The sequence below is a fragment of the Mus musculus genome, chromosome 15 (genome assembly GCF_000001635.26).
Source record: "Mus musculus strain C57BL/6J chromosome 15, GRCm38.p6 C57BL/6J".
Taxonomy (NCBI): domain Eukaryota; kingdom Metazoa; phylum Chordata; class Mammalia; order Rodentia; family Muridae; genus Mus; species Mus musculus.
Genome location: NC_000081.6, coordinates 76,251,753 through 76,266,376, shown reverse-complemented (window position 1 = coordinate 76,266,376; position 14,624 = coordinate 76,251,753).

Genomic DNA, 14,624 nt, shown 5'->3' with positions numbered 1-14,624 from the left:
CCACTATGAACTGAACGACCATATCGAGCACATGAAAACATTGAGTTACCACTGTGATAAATTCTAGGAGGTGGTGGTGTGGGTGGAGTAGATGCAGTTGGATCAGAGCTCTGAAAGTTCCTCCTAGGAGAGGGAATGAGGAAGTATGAGGAAGGTGGAGCTATGGATGCAAAGAGTGAACCTATGTGTGCTAGAGAAAGATGGAGTGCCCAGGTCACGACAGGCTGATGTTGACTTCGAAGCACGTTTAAAAAGGGAGTGTGGAACATACTGGAGGGGAAACCCCACTGTGTGGTGTGCAGGAAGGATGTCATGGCAGCCATCTGCATACATAGTGAGGTATCTTGGAGATGGATGAAGAAAGTGGTCAGGACTGAGAGGTCGTTAGAGATGTTCAATGGAGTGGTCCTTGGAATGATGGCAAGGGATGGGGCCAGGGATGGCCTTGGAGGGTTTAGCCTGGGTAGTAGAATAGTCACTACTTATACCAAAGCAAGAGGGAGGTCCAGTTTCGGAAGGAAGTTCTAGGTGGAGTTTAGACATGCTACAAGATCCTGGGGGTGTGCTAAACGAGGTGGGAGTTTCTGCTGTGAATCTCAGAGTAGAACATGCTGCATGGGCTGGAAAGATAGATTCGAGAGTCATCAGCTTCTGGAGTGGCAAGCGAAGGCGTATGAGTGGATGAGATCAGCCAGGAACTGGTAATGAATGGGAGGCCCATTGTGCCTCGAAGAACTAGGGCGAGTCTGCAAAATACAGAGGGGAGAAGCCACAGGCACGGGTGGAAGGAATAGTCAGGGAGGCCAGGTTTCATCAGCTGGACCGTTTCAAGGCCAAGATGTAGCGATATTACCTAAGGCTTTTTGGAAGTCGGATGAGACACGACGGAAGAGTGGAAGTCTTTAGTGACAGTGGAAGGCTGCTTGGGTGGAGCGATGCAACCAACTCCAGATTCTCAGGTCTGGCAAAGCGAGTGGGAGGGGGAAGTAGAGATGGGAGTACACGTGGCTTTCCTTTGGGGTTGGCGTGTGAAGGAGTGTGGGTAGAGCTGACCTCCTTCTCTACCACCTTTCCTTTTTGCAGTGTCAGGGTAGCCTGAGGTCCTTGTCTCTTAGCCTCCAGCCTCTCCATGGAGCTACAGTGTAGAGAGGGAATGTCCTTGAAGGGTGCCCTGACTTTCCCAGGCCATTAAGCCACTCACCCCTCTTTGTTTTCTACTTATGACCGTAGTTCTTTCTAATCTTTTTTTTAAATATAAGATTTGTTCTTCGTGTGTGTGTGTGTGTGTGTGTGTGTGTGTGTGTCCATCCTCAGGTCATGTGAGTGCAGACAGTGTTGGTGCCCACAGAAGTCAGAGGCAGACCCCTGGAGCTGGAGCTCCAGGCAGCTGTGCTGGGATTCGAACTCCGGTCCTCTGCAAGAGCTGAGCCATCTCTCCAGCTCTTTCTGTTCTTATTTCCTCCTCATTGAATTTTTTCCTTATCGTTAGTTTTATTATGTTGTATTTACAAAGTGTCCTTTGGTACCCAAATTAGTGAGTTTGATTGTGGGACGGAGAGCATAGGAAGTCTGGAGGGCGGGACTTATCTAGAATTTTCTCCCATCCATCTGGGTCTTCAGGAGGCAAGTTCTGCAGAGCAGGGATAGTGGTTGTCCCTGGGTTGTCTTCTATCCATCTTGCCTGGGTTCCTGGGCCATGCAAACAGGTCAGAGTTGTTGGCTGCAGGCCACTGGAGGTCCAGCAGGATGGAGAGGAATCTCCCAGCATCTACTTGGGCTTTTCATCCCTCGCAGGCTCCTTAGGAATTCACCGGGAACAAATCTTTGTGCTGTATCCCTTCTTGAATGCTGAGTCACATCCACTCCCTCTGGTTTCCGGTCACTGGGTTTGCACAGTTTGTCCCCATTCACATTTGCCTTATTAGATTCAGCTCAGCATTCTGGCTTGGCGTTCCCTCAGGGATCTCTGCTCCCCTCTTGACTTGGAATTTTTGCAACTTCAGCAAACTTGCTGAATCTTTTTTTTCCCCCATTCAAAACATAAATTTGCTAAGGAACTGGGGTGTGTCTTAGAGCCTGCCCCTTCCCCCTTTTGCCTTTGACCTCCTTCCCCTCCCCCATGGATGGACTATGATATGCCAAGAAGCATTCCCTGGGAAGCTGCCATCCACTGCACATGGCCAATGCAACACTAGCAAGGCTGGCCATGTGACCACTTTGATCCTGCCTGAAGTAGTTGCTTATAACTCTGTGATCTGCCAGTGTGTATTCACATCCTGTTGATGGCAGGCACTTCAGGGTAGGATCTGTCTGTTCTGGGAGGGATCTGTTCCATTCAGATGCCACCCTACCCCCATTCATTGTTGTTGGTGCTGTTTTTGTTTTTGTTTTTGTTTTTGTTTTTGAAACAGAGTCTCACTTCGAAACCTTGACTGGCCTGGCCTGTAAACCAGGTTGACCTTGAACTCACAGAAATCCACCTGTCTCTGTCTCCCTGGAGCTGGGATTCAATGAGTATCCCACCATACTCTGCTTCTGGCTAGCTCTTGTCACTGTGTTCCTAAGTGATGTCAATGGCAACTCTTACCCACCCCGTCTTATATTTCAGAGGACTGAGGGGCCATGAGTGACACTTATCGAATGCTTCGTGTCTTCCAGGCACGTTGATAGCCGTTGATAGGCAGAGTGCATCATGGGACAGGTGGGAGGGAGCTGGGGTGAACCCACTTCTCTGTTTGCTCAGTGTCTTCTCAGCTGTGCAGCTCGGGGCTTGGGGAGAGCATTGTCATCTCTGGGCTTCTTGGCTCACTTCCAGCATCCTCTCTCATGGCAGCATGTCTCTGCACAGCTGCCGACAGATACCTGCTTATCTGCCCAGAAGAGAAGTGTCCCAGCATCTTCTGCTTTGTCTGTCAGAGCCCAGCAAAGGCCCTGCTGGGGCATAGAAGGGGATCAAGAATATATGAACAAATCGATATTCTTTTTTTTGTCCTAAGAGAACACTATCATAACACACACACTCTCTCTCTCTCTCTCTCTCTCTCTCTCTCTCTCTCCAACCAATAAGAATTTTATTTTTTAAAAAACCCAAATGCAAGTTGAGCATAGAGGCACATTCCTTTAATCCCAGCACTTGGGAGGCAGAGATAGGTGATCTCTGGGAGTTTGAGACCAACCTGATCAACGTGAGCTCCAGGCCAGCCAGGGATACTACATAGAAAAATCCAACAGGCATGGTTGCAACACATCTTTAATCCCAACACTTGGAATGCAAACTCAGGCAGAGCTCTATGAGTTCAGGACTAGACTAGTCTATATAGGGAGTTCCAGGTTATCCATGGCTACAGAGTTAGACTATGTCTCCAAAAACAAACAAACAAATAAATTCAAAACACTGACATTGTCTAGACAAAAAAATTGTGTGTGCATGTTTGTATATATGTATGTGTGTGAGTATATATGCACATGTCTGTATAATGCACATGAATGTGTGCATGTATGTTTTTGTGTGGCGTGCATGGGGAGACCAGAGTGTGACTTTAGATGTGGATAGCCAAAAAAGGCATAAGTGAATGTGTAAGGAATGGGTGAAGTCGTGAGTGATGTATTGGTGACATGGGTAGGCCCTCCTGACGGAGCCCAGTGCTTCAGACTCATGAGAAATTGTCAAAGCCACTCCCCCTGCCCCAGGGGTGGGTGATGGTGGGGCTCAGAATAGACAAAGCCTTTCTCTGGTCAGTGTATGAATGTTGGCAATATGTAGAAACTAGCAACTAGCAACTTGTGTGTTTGAGGCAGGGTCTCACGTAAGTCCATGGTCTATTTATTTTGGAGACGTGATTCAAGTTTACTGTGTAACCAAGGATGAAATTTAGCTCCTCATCTTCCTCCTTCACCTCCTACACTCTGGGGTTGCCAGAATGTGCTACCATGCCCTGCCTTACTGGATTCTATACCACAATCTCCACACATGTGCTGTGCAGCCTGGGTGGAGAGCTTACGGCATAATCGCTTTACATTTGGCATGGATAACATACGGATTGGCTATCTTCAAAAAGGTCAATCCGAGAACTCTTCATTTGCCTCCTGTAAAATGATGCTCTGGAAGCACAGATCTGGTCTGAAGTCCTGACCAGTTTCTTACACCAGATACTGATGGTGGAATTTGTAATTGAGAGGTTCAGTAGACTTCTGACAGGGCATCCGTATGGAGTTCCACGGTACAAGGACTCTAATGATGCTCTTTCTTCAACTCTTTAGTGCACATTCTTGCCAGTGGCCTGTTTCTCTCTGTCGTTTTAGCTGTCCTAGCACTAGCTCTGAAGACCAGGCTGAACTGGAACTCACCTGCTTGCCTCTGCCTCCCAAGTGCTGTGGTTAGAGTTGTTGCACTACCACCGCCTGGACAGTGTCTGTTGAGAGTGCGTGCGTTACAATAGTGCTTTGCGGGCGGTCTGTCCTGTATGAGCCATGCTCCAGAGTCTTCTTTATTTACCCCTTTTTGACTGAAGGTTGGCAAGTTAGAGGTGGGTCTGGCGTGACAGAATGGCAGCAGCTGCTGGGGACGGTTGTGTGTTGACTGGCAGACTAGACAAGGCACTAACTAGGAGCACTTTTTTTTTTTTTAGTGATTTTCTTGACAGCAGTGTCTCATTCTGTAGCCCTGGCTGGGTTGGAATTCACTCTGCAGTTCAGAATAGCATCAAACTCAAAGCAATCCTCCTGCCTCCTGAATGTGGGGATTATACTTGTGAGCTCCCTAGACTGGGTTGTAATCTTGGGAAGGTAGATGGTGTTCAGGAGAGTCAGGGCATCTGTATATCTATGCAAGGCTCATGGCTAGGAAGAAAGGCCTTAGTGAAAATCTATGGTGGTGCATACCCTTAATCCCAGCACTCTGGAGGCAGAGGCAGGTGGATCTCTATGAGTTTGAGGCCAACCAGGTCTATGGAGTTAGCTCTAGGACAGCCAGGGCTACGAAGCAACTCTGTCTCAAAACACCAAGAAAGGTAAGAAAATCTCCAGAGGTCTTGGCTAGAAGCAGAGATTTGGGGGTATAAGACCTGGATCTCACCCCCCAAATTATCCCTTGTAGAAGGGCTGGGCCCAAATGCAAAGACCAGGAAGCTCTCTGAGGCTTTGGCGGCTTGAAAATGTCATCATTGCTGGTTCCATAGCTGCTTTAAAACAACAACTACAACAACAAACAAAACAAAACAAAACAAAACAAAAAACAAAAGTAGGAATGATCAGCTCTGGAAAGCTAGCAGGGCACAGGGCTCAATTCTACCCACCAGGTAGAGCAGGCTGGCAGAAACCTGCTGGAAGAATGGGGTTGGGGGTTCCAGAAGCTCATACTGTATCTTTGCAGGACAACAAATTACTGTAGACTTGGCAATGGGAACAACACAGCTTTCTTTCCCACAGGTAGCAGCAGAAGATCAAGGTCCTGGAAGATCTGAATTTCTCTGACTTAGGATCCCTTCCTAGCATGCTGACAATAGTCATAGTCTCCTGTGTCCCCATAAGTGGAAAGTGGAGAGAGAGGAGGGAGCAAGATTATTGGTGTCCTTTTTCTTTTTTCTTTTTTGAGACAGAGAATATATATATATGTATGTATATATATATGTATATATATACACACATGCATATATATATATACATACACACACATGCATATATATATATACACATACACACACATGCATATATATATAAAACATGTCCCTTCCATATCATTACTTTGGGGCTAGGATTTCAACATATGAATTTCGAGGGTACATACACTGTCAGTCCACAGCAAACTCCAGGGTGCCCAACCTCAGGCCCATGCTGTCTTTCCCTGTCTTCCTGTCTGTCATTACCCCTTCAGAACTCAGCCTGTGTGCTGCCTCTCTGGGGGGGGGGGGGGCGTGAACTGGTCCATTCCCATCAGACCTGTTACTGCTTGGATCCACGCCTGATCCCTGAGTTAAGTGCTGTGGGCCTGGGCCAGTTCCCCACTTTCTCCAGGCCTCCTTCTCTTCATGTCGGTGTAGAGATAATAACGCCCTTCCTCCTGCGGTCCTTGGGAGCACTAGATGAGGTAATGGGGGATAAGGCAGCGGCAGCCTCCGCCTGAAACACATTACCTCATTAAACCGTCGATCTGGAACCTGTCAGCTCCGGCACATGATGTGTTCTGGGGATTATCATTGAGCAGCCAGGCATCTGAAGCCTCATTCTCTCTCTGTTTATCCAGCAGGAACTGCTCCCCGGAAGCTCATGGGAACACTTGAGCTCCCTAGCCCAATTCCCTGCTTGTAATCCTCCCCCAGTCTGGCTGGGGGAAGACAGAAGAGTATAGATGTTAGACAGGCCTGACATTTTTTTTTTATGTGGATGTGGGTGTGCGTGCACGGTCACATAGAGATGAGAGAGGGATGAAGACTGTGGTGTGAGACTTTGGGTGTCCTCTAACTCTCTCCACCTTAGTCAATTGAGATGAGGTGTCTTAGTCACTTGAGGTTGTCTCACGGTGTTGGCTAGTTTTTATGTCAACTTATCACATGCTTGAGTCGCCTGGAAAGAGAACGTACCACTTGAGAAAATACTCCCACCAGCTTCCCCCAATGGGCAAGTCTGAGGTACATTTTACTGACTAGTGATTGATGTGGGAGGCGCCACCCCAGTGGTTCCAGGGGTTTAACAAAGCAGGCTGAGTAAGCCTTGACGAGAAAGCGGCAAGTAAGTAACCCTTCATGGCTTCTGCATCAGTTCCTGCTTTCAGGTTCCTGCCCCGAGATCCTGCCCTGACTTCCCTGGAGGTGGACGACAAGGTGTAAGCGAAAATAAAACCTTTCCCCTCCAACCTTCTCTTGTTCACGGTGGTTTTTTGTTTGTTTGTTTTTTGGGTTTTTTTTCTTTTTGTTTGTTTGTTTTTAAAGATTTGTTTAGTTTACATATATGAGTACTCTGTCTTCATGGACACTAGGAGGAATCAGATCTCATTACAGATGGTTGTGAGCCACTATGTGGGTGCTGGGAACTGAACTCAGGACCTCTAGGAGAGCAACCAGTGCTCTTAACCGCTAAGCCACCTCTCCAAGATGTTCATAGTGTTTTTATTGCAACAATAGAAACCCTAACAAGATGTGTGCTGAACCTGAGCTTCAAAGATCCTCCTGGTTCTGCCCCCAAACACTGCTCGGTTCACTGCGTGCAAGTAACCATGTCCCACTTTCTATGTGAATTTTCAGGATTTCAACTCAGGTTTAATCCTATGGAGTCATCTCCCCAGTCCATGGCCTGGGAACTAAGAGCTTAGTCATGGCTAGGTAACTGTAGGCTACGAGACATTTCCCATGCTATAGCCTATTTATTCCTCAGAAGCCGGCAGCGGTGCTGCTGATCTGTGGCTACAGAAAGGATGGTGCTTAGGTAATTTTTCACAGTAGCCATCAAGAGCCAACTCCTACAGGACAGGGAGCACAGCAAAGTCCAGGCTGCCATGGGGCCAACCTCCTAGCAGGAGGAAGGATGGTGGGTCCATGAAAGGAGATGGCAGACAAAATTATATTATCATGAGCAGAGATGAGACCAGGAAAGGGGAAACCAGGGGAGAACGCTGTTGGAGGACTTAGAATAGCTTTCCTAACAAGGTCGTGCTTGGCAGGGGGGCTGAAGGTAGGAACTGAAAAAAGGCAAAACTGGGTTGTGAGATGCCAGTCAGTAAGAGCTCCTCCCACCAAGCCTGGCAGCATTAGATTCCTAGGACTTACATGGTGAAGAGAGAGAACCCACTCTGGTGGATGGTTCTCTGATGTCTGCCTGTCTGCAGCGGCACCCGCGTACCACCCCCAAACACAAAACAAATAAAATGCGATTTAAAGTCTTCTAAAGACAGGAGGTGGTGGTGCATGCCTTTAATCCCAGCATTCAGGAGGCAGAAGCAGGCAGATCTCCAAGTTCAAAGCTAGCCTGGTCTACAGAGTGAGTTCCAGCACAGCCAGAGTTCCAGCCAGGTTCCAGAGAAACCATGTCTCAAACAAAACAAAACACCAAAAAACCAAAACAACAAAAGCAACAAATGGGTATGGTGGCACACATTTTTAAAATTCCAATCATGGCACTCAGGGTGCAGAAGCAGATTCTGTGAATTTAAGACCAATCTAGTCTACATAGAGAGTTCCCACAGTCACATGAGACCCAGTCTACATAAATAACAACAACAACAACAACAACAATAACAACAACAAAGGCACAACTTTTCAAACTAAGGGAGTAATAGTACAAAGACCCAGGCTTGGTATGTTTTTGAAGATCTTTAAGGAGGCCCACGAGATGATTGGAGAATGGCCACAGGAAGAGGAAATGCAAGCCAGCCAATGCTAGTCTGTGGGCTGATAGAAGTACTTTGTAGTTTACACACACACACACACACACACACACACACACACACACACACACACACGTTGGAGGGTCGGAGGATTTGGAGTGAAGGAACACACACACACGTTGGAGGGTCGGAGGATTTGGAGTGAAGAAAGTGGCTGCTCTTATTCTATGACTGGAGGCACCAGGGTATAGGATAGTGGCTTAGTCAGGTCCCTTGAATCCATTACTGTCCCTTCTGAAGGCTCTTAACCATTCTGTGGAGTATCAAATGAACACTTTCTGGCACTAACTGCTGTCTTCGCTCCTGGCCTCTGAGTGAAGTCCAGACCTCTTGAAATTTGACCCCTTTGGGTGCCTGTCCCTTCCCTGAGTGCTCTCACTGCTCCTTACCCTGTTTCCTTGACCTAACAGGTGGTGTGCCCTCCCCCAAGTCACTGGAGCCTTCCTCCCCTTCAGTTTGTTCCTCCAGCACTCTAGGACAGTAGGGCTGTCTGGCACCTCAGACACACTGTCTGAACCCATGAAGCCAAGACAGATATGGAGAGTGTTGTCAGGTAGCCTGCTTCTGAGTGAATGACCCTCTTCCCAACTCTCATCTCAGCTCAATCATAACAAGTCCTTTAAAGGCAGTTTCCATCAGGAGTCTCTGTAAACAGAGGGAATTGGCAGCGGATTGTGGTGATTTGAATAAGAACAGTACCCATAGGCTCTTATATTTGAATCCTTAGACATCAGGGAGTAGCATTTATTTCAAAAGGATTAGGAGGTGTGGCCTTGTTGGAGGAAGTGTGTCATTGGGGGTGGGCTTTGAATTTATCAAAAGCCAAAGCCAGGGCTAGTGGTGGGCTCTTCCTGCTGCCTATGGATATGAATGTAGAACTCTCTGCTACTTCTCCAGCACCATGTCTGCTTAAGTGCTGTCATCTTCCTCCCCCCCCCCCACAATGATAATGGACTGAACCTCTGAAACTGTAAGCCAGCCCCAATTAAATACTTTCATTTATAAGAGTTGCCTTGGTCACGATGTCTCTTCACAGCAACAGAACAGTGACTCAGTGACAGTCCGAGGAACGGTGTTTAAATGCAACTCAGCATTTTACTGGCCATGTCCCTCTGGGAGTGTGCGGGCACCTCAGATTGGATTCCTTCTCTGTAAGTGGAATTCACAGCACCTACACTTGGCTATCTAAAGGGACAGCTATTAATGGTGAGTGTAAATGAACCCCAATAATGAATACAGACTTCTACATCTTGGGTTCTTTAGCATCCTCCCTGGGCTGGTGGGGAAGGGCTGCTGAAGTGGTCTGGAGATGTACAATCCACACTGGCTTATTTTGATCCAGGTTAGGGAGCTGACTCTCAGACAGGAGGACAGGCACAGGACCGAAGCCTTCCCTGTAACACTGCCACCCTATGCTGCAGCTACGAAGACCTCCTTGTCCTTGATCTTAGGCTGGAGGCAAACCTTGCCAGGTCATGTGTCCCTAGCTGGGCTGCAGCCAGATCCCAGTGGCAGATGTTGCCCTGAGGAAGCCTGGCTTCTTCCTGGACTCTTGGGCCAGCCCTTCCTGTGTGGCCTGGGAATTAATCTCTGATAGGTTTCAACTAATCAAAAAGGTCTTTCCAAAACCACTTCCTAGAACTTTGGGAGGAGATTGGCTCTCTGACAAACACTTTTTAAGAGCTCTTTGGTGGGGAATGATGGATACCTGCTTTACCCAATCAATTCTCAAACCCTGCTCTGGTCAGTTGTTGGTCCCACCCCTAGGAGTAATCCCACCTCTTACAGTGGTGACTGTAGCTCAAATGGGGATCTGGCTTTTTTTTTTTTTTCCAGTCCTTTGGGTCCTTAGACACTTTTGCTACACTTTCATGACAGGGATAGATAGAGATAACCTTGTCTGGTACAGCTGGGATGGTTGCATTTTTGGAAAAGCGGTTAAAGGAGTAAGTCACCAAACAATTTTGCTGGACCGTTTTGGGATGCAAACTGGCTTCGGCACTATTGATATATTTGGGAACAATTGGGACTGAGAGAGCAAATGCTACGTCTCTGTGTTTAATTTTGTCCACCAGAAACATTATGAGATGGGCTGTAGAGATGGTTCAGCAGTTAAGAGCCCTTTACACGCTTGCAGAGGACCCCAGCTCCCTTTGAGCACCCACGTGCTGGCTTACATGTTTATAACTGCAGTTCTAGAGGACCTGACACCCTCTTTTGGCCTCCACGTATGCCTGCGTGTATCGATATATACACATATGTGGTGTACATCAACACACGCAGGCAAAACACTCATACACATAAAGTTATATAAAAACAAACCGCAGCCCAAGAAGGACACACCAGCCACACACACCTGGGTGCCTTACACCTGGTGTTACATCTTTCCACCAGATTTCAGGTAACTCACTTCGAAAGAACCCACATCCACAAGCAAACTGTAGGTCTTTTCCATGGTAAGCATCATAATTTTGGTACAGCTTATGTACTTCTTTACTATTTAACGTCTATAAAATGACTAGGCTCTTATCACTCGATCTTTGATTATTATAGTCTGTAACTGGACCCATGCTATTTTTAGTTCCTCTAGAAACTGCTCTTGTCTCCCCCAGTACTGTTCCTACAATTCGTGCAAGAGGACTTGCATTTCTCCACAACCTCTCCAAATCTGTTAGCTTCTATTTTCTTGAGTTTATTTTATTTTATTTTTATTTTTATTTTTTTATTTTATGTAGTTGGGTCTCAAACCCAGGGCCTGAAATATACTAGGTAAGAGTTTACTATGGCCCTGTGCTCCAAGCCCTTTTTGGTTCCTTTAAGAACAGATTTTAGATTATTTATGTTATGTGCATGAGTATTTTGTCTGCTTGCATGTACATGTGTTGCATGTGGATGTCGGGACTGGGCATTGGATCTCCTGAAATGAGTTACTGAGAGCTGTGAGCCATCATATAGGAGTTGGGAATGAAACACTGGTCCATTACAAGAGCAGTAAGTGCTCTTAACCTCTGAGCCATCTCTCCATCCCCTCTGAGACTTTACCTTAAAAAGAAAAAAATTTAAAGCTCAATTTGAGTCTCTCTCTCTCTCTCTCTCTCTCTCTCTCTCTCTCTCTCTCAGACATGGTTTCTCAGGCTAGAGAGTTGGCTCGGCAGTTAAGAGCACTGACTGCTCTTCCAGGGGTCCTGAGTTCAATTCCCAGCAACCACATGGTGGCTCACAACCATCTGTAATGGGATCTCATGCCCTCTTCTGGTGTGTCTGAAAACAACTACAGTGTATTCACACCCACACATACACACCCACACACACCCATACTCCACCCACACATATTTATCTATCTATCTGAATGACAGGGATACAGGGTTTCTCTGTGTAGCCCTGGCTGTCCTGGAACTCACTCTGAAGACCACACTGGCCTCCAACTCACAGAGATCCGCCTGCCTTTCCCTCCTGAGTACTGGCCTTACAGGCATGTGCCACCACGCCCAGGTGATTCTTGTTATTGTTATAGAGTTGAATACTTGATGGAATTTTCCACATTTCTTCTACATCCTACCGCTTCCACTTCTATTTTTTCCTAATTTTGTACTAAAGACTGTGTTTTCTCTCCATTAAGGAACCACCTCTAGGTCTGTTTCTGTCATTTGACTTTCTCTTGGACGTTAGCCAGACAATCCTATAATTTGAAATACCTAGTAAGTTTAATGAAATGACAGATGCTGTGTCTAGGTGATATTATCTTTTCGTTCTCTCTTTCTTTCTTAAAAAAGAAGAAATTCACTTCATCCACTGCCAGGCACAGGGAGTGGACTAATTTCCCATAACTGTTTGGGCAGAGGTGGGTGGAGCCTGGGTTGTGGTTTTTTTGGCTGCCTCACCTCTTCCTCTAGTTTCCAGGTTTCCAGGCAAGAGCCCAGGAACTTACCAGGACTTTTTCCTGAGTTTCCCAAATGTGATATCTGGTCTACTCAGGGCAATTTCTGTCAATCACACAGCTGCAACTATTTTCTCACAGGCTGCCTGCCGTAGTGACGATCGTGTGTGACAGGAGAGACACGTTCAAACGCTAGAACTTAATTGCCCAGAAGTCATGATGATATTTGGATCAAGAGGAGGGCTTGTGCCTGATGCTAGAGTTATCCCAGAACCAGGAAACTTCTGGAAGGTGGTGAAACACAAGCCAGGCTGGTATGAAAGATGATAGGTGTGCAAGGGCCTTCCAGTTAGAGGTGGGAGTGAAGAGGGAGAGGGTGTGGCCAAGGTAAAGGGTGTGGCTGAGCAAGCGCATCCATCGGGCAGGGTGTTTACAGGGAGAAGCAACTCTGTTACTGAAGAAATGGGAGTTGAGAAGTCAGAGTTGAGGGGAAGAGATACATAGGTCTGGCCATTCTGAAAGGTCTCCAATGTCCTGCAAAGTCTGAGACAGAGTAGCACCTGAGGAGTGACTGGGTGCCAGAACAGGCCTCAGTAACCCAGGGAGGAGCATCTGGACCCCACTAGAAAAGGAGCCAATTTGGCCTGCAGGGCTGATGCCAGATCTCCATGGAGTCTCCTCACTCTGACCTCCTCCCATCCCTGAGTGCTGGTCCTCCTGGCCTGCGCCACTACAGGGTCCTGACCAGTTTTCCTACCTCTGCCCAAACCATTTCAGAGCCATTGTTGCCTGCATAATAATACTTCAGATATTTGAGCTGCCAGCCTACAGTAGGCTACCCTCAGCTTTGATTCCCTTGTTAGTCCATCCTTCTCCCATCGGGTGCTTTCCACAAACATGACCCTGTTCTACCAGGGCCTTAGTTTTACTCCCTTTATGGCCAAGGCACCACCCACTGATGCTGATGGTCAGCCAAAGACCACCTTGTCATTTGTCCTGGGGCAGCTGGTGCTTGTTAACTTGATTCATTCCGTTTGATTGACACCATGGTGTGCCAGGCTCTGCACTAGGTGCTGGGCTCTGTGTCAAATTCAGGTCACAGATCCTGCTCTGAGGATGCTTCCAACCCTGAGATGCTGAACAGTAGCCCTATCTCATCAGAGGAAGTGTGTGGGGATCTGAGATGGTCTCGAGCTGGAGTCTAGAGCTAGCTAACCCTTTACTGTGCTTTGCAACAGGCAGCAATGATAACGTTGCTCTGTGATAAAGAGGTGAACATTTTTTCCCCCATAAATGCCTGTATTGTTTAATCTTGAGAGCAAGATGTAATTTTTACTTATGCAAATAAGTCTTTGGTGTTAGTGTAGTTGACCCTGTAAGTGCTCTCTTGGGCACATCTATGGTTTGACCACGTTGGATTACTATCCATGGAAGCCGGTAATTCTTGAGCCATAGACATGGAGAGAATACAGCTTGACTAATTCCTATGTTTTTTCCATTTAGCTGTGATTAAGAGGGGTCTTGGTTTTTTGTTTGTTTGTTTTTGTTTTGTTTTGTTTTGACCCATCATGGTAACAGTGCCGCCTGGTCTGCTGTCAGTGTTTTGTGAAATTGTTAAAACAGAACATCAAGCCTCTATCTGTGGGGGCCAGACCAGCTCCTAGCAACCCTGGGTGTCTCTATCTGTGGGTGCCAGCTCAGTTCCTAGCTACACTGAGACCTCACAGATAGGACAGGGCAGATCCCAAGTGTTGGAAAGTGCTTTTCTTCCTCACTCGAGCGCCAACATTACCTCATACTGGATTCCATTCAACTTCACACATCAACTTTCTGAGCTCTTTAAAAAAAAAATTTTCATGTGCTATGTGTGTTTTGTGGAGGCATGTGCATGCCGTGTTGTGTGGACATGGGTCAGGGGACACACTGGGTGTCTGTCCTTGCCTTCCACTTTGAGATGGGGTCCCTTTGTTGTTAACTGCTGCATCCTCCAGGATAGCTGGCCTGCAAGTGTCTACAGATTCCCATCTGCCACCTATCTTGATGATGCGTGAGAATTACAGACGCACACTACCATGCCTGACGTTACCCTGGTCCTGGAGGTATATAGATAGTTCCTATGTTTGCATAACCACTGTTTTCCTCAATGAGCCATCTCCACAGACCAATATGAAAGCTTCCACTTTCTCAAATGCTTGTGTTAGCATCAGGATCGTGGTTTCGGTTTTACTTTCAGCAAGAGAAACCTTCCGGATCCTTGCCCTTCCAGTCAACCTCATGAGCTGGGGGAACTATTTGCTCATAGTCCTAATTCATCTCAGAAGCCTGCTTGCTGCTTTCTGCACCTGTTCCTGCCAGAGATCTCTAGTTTCT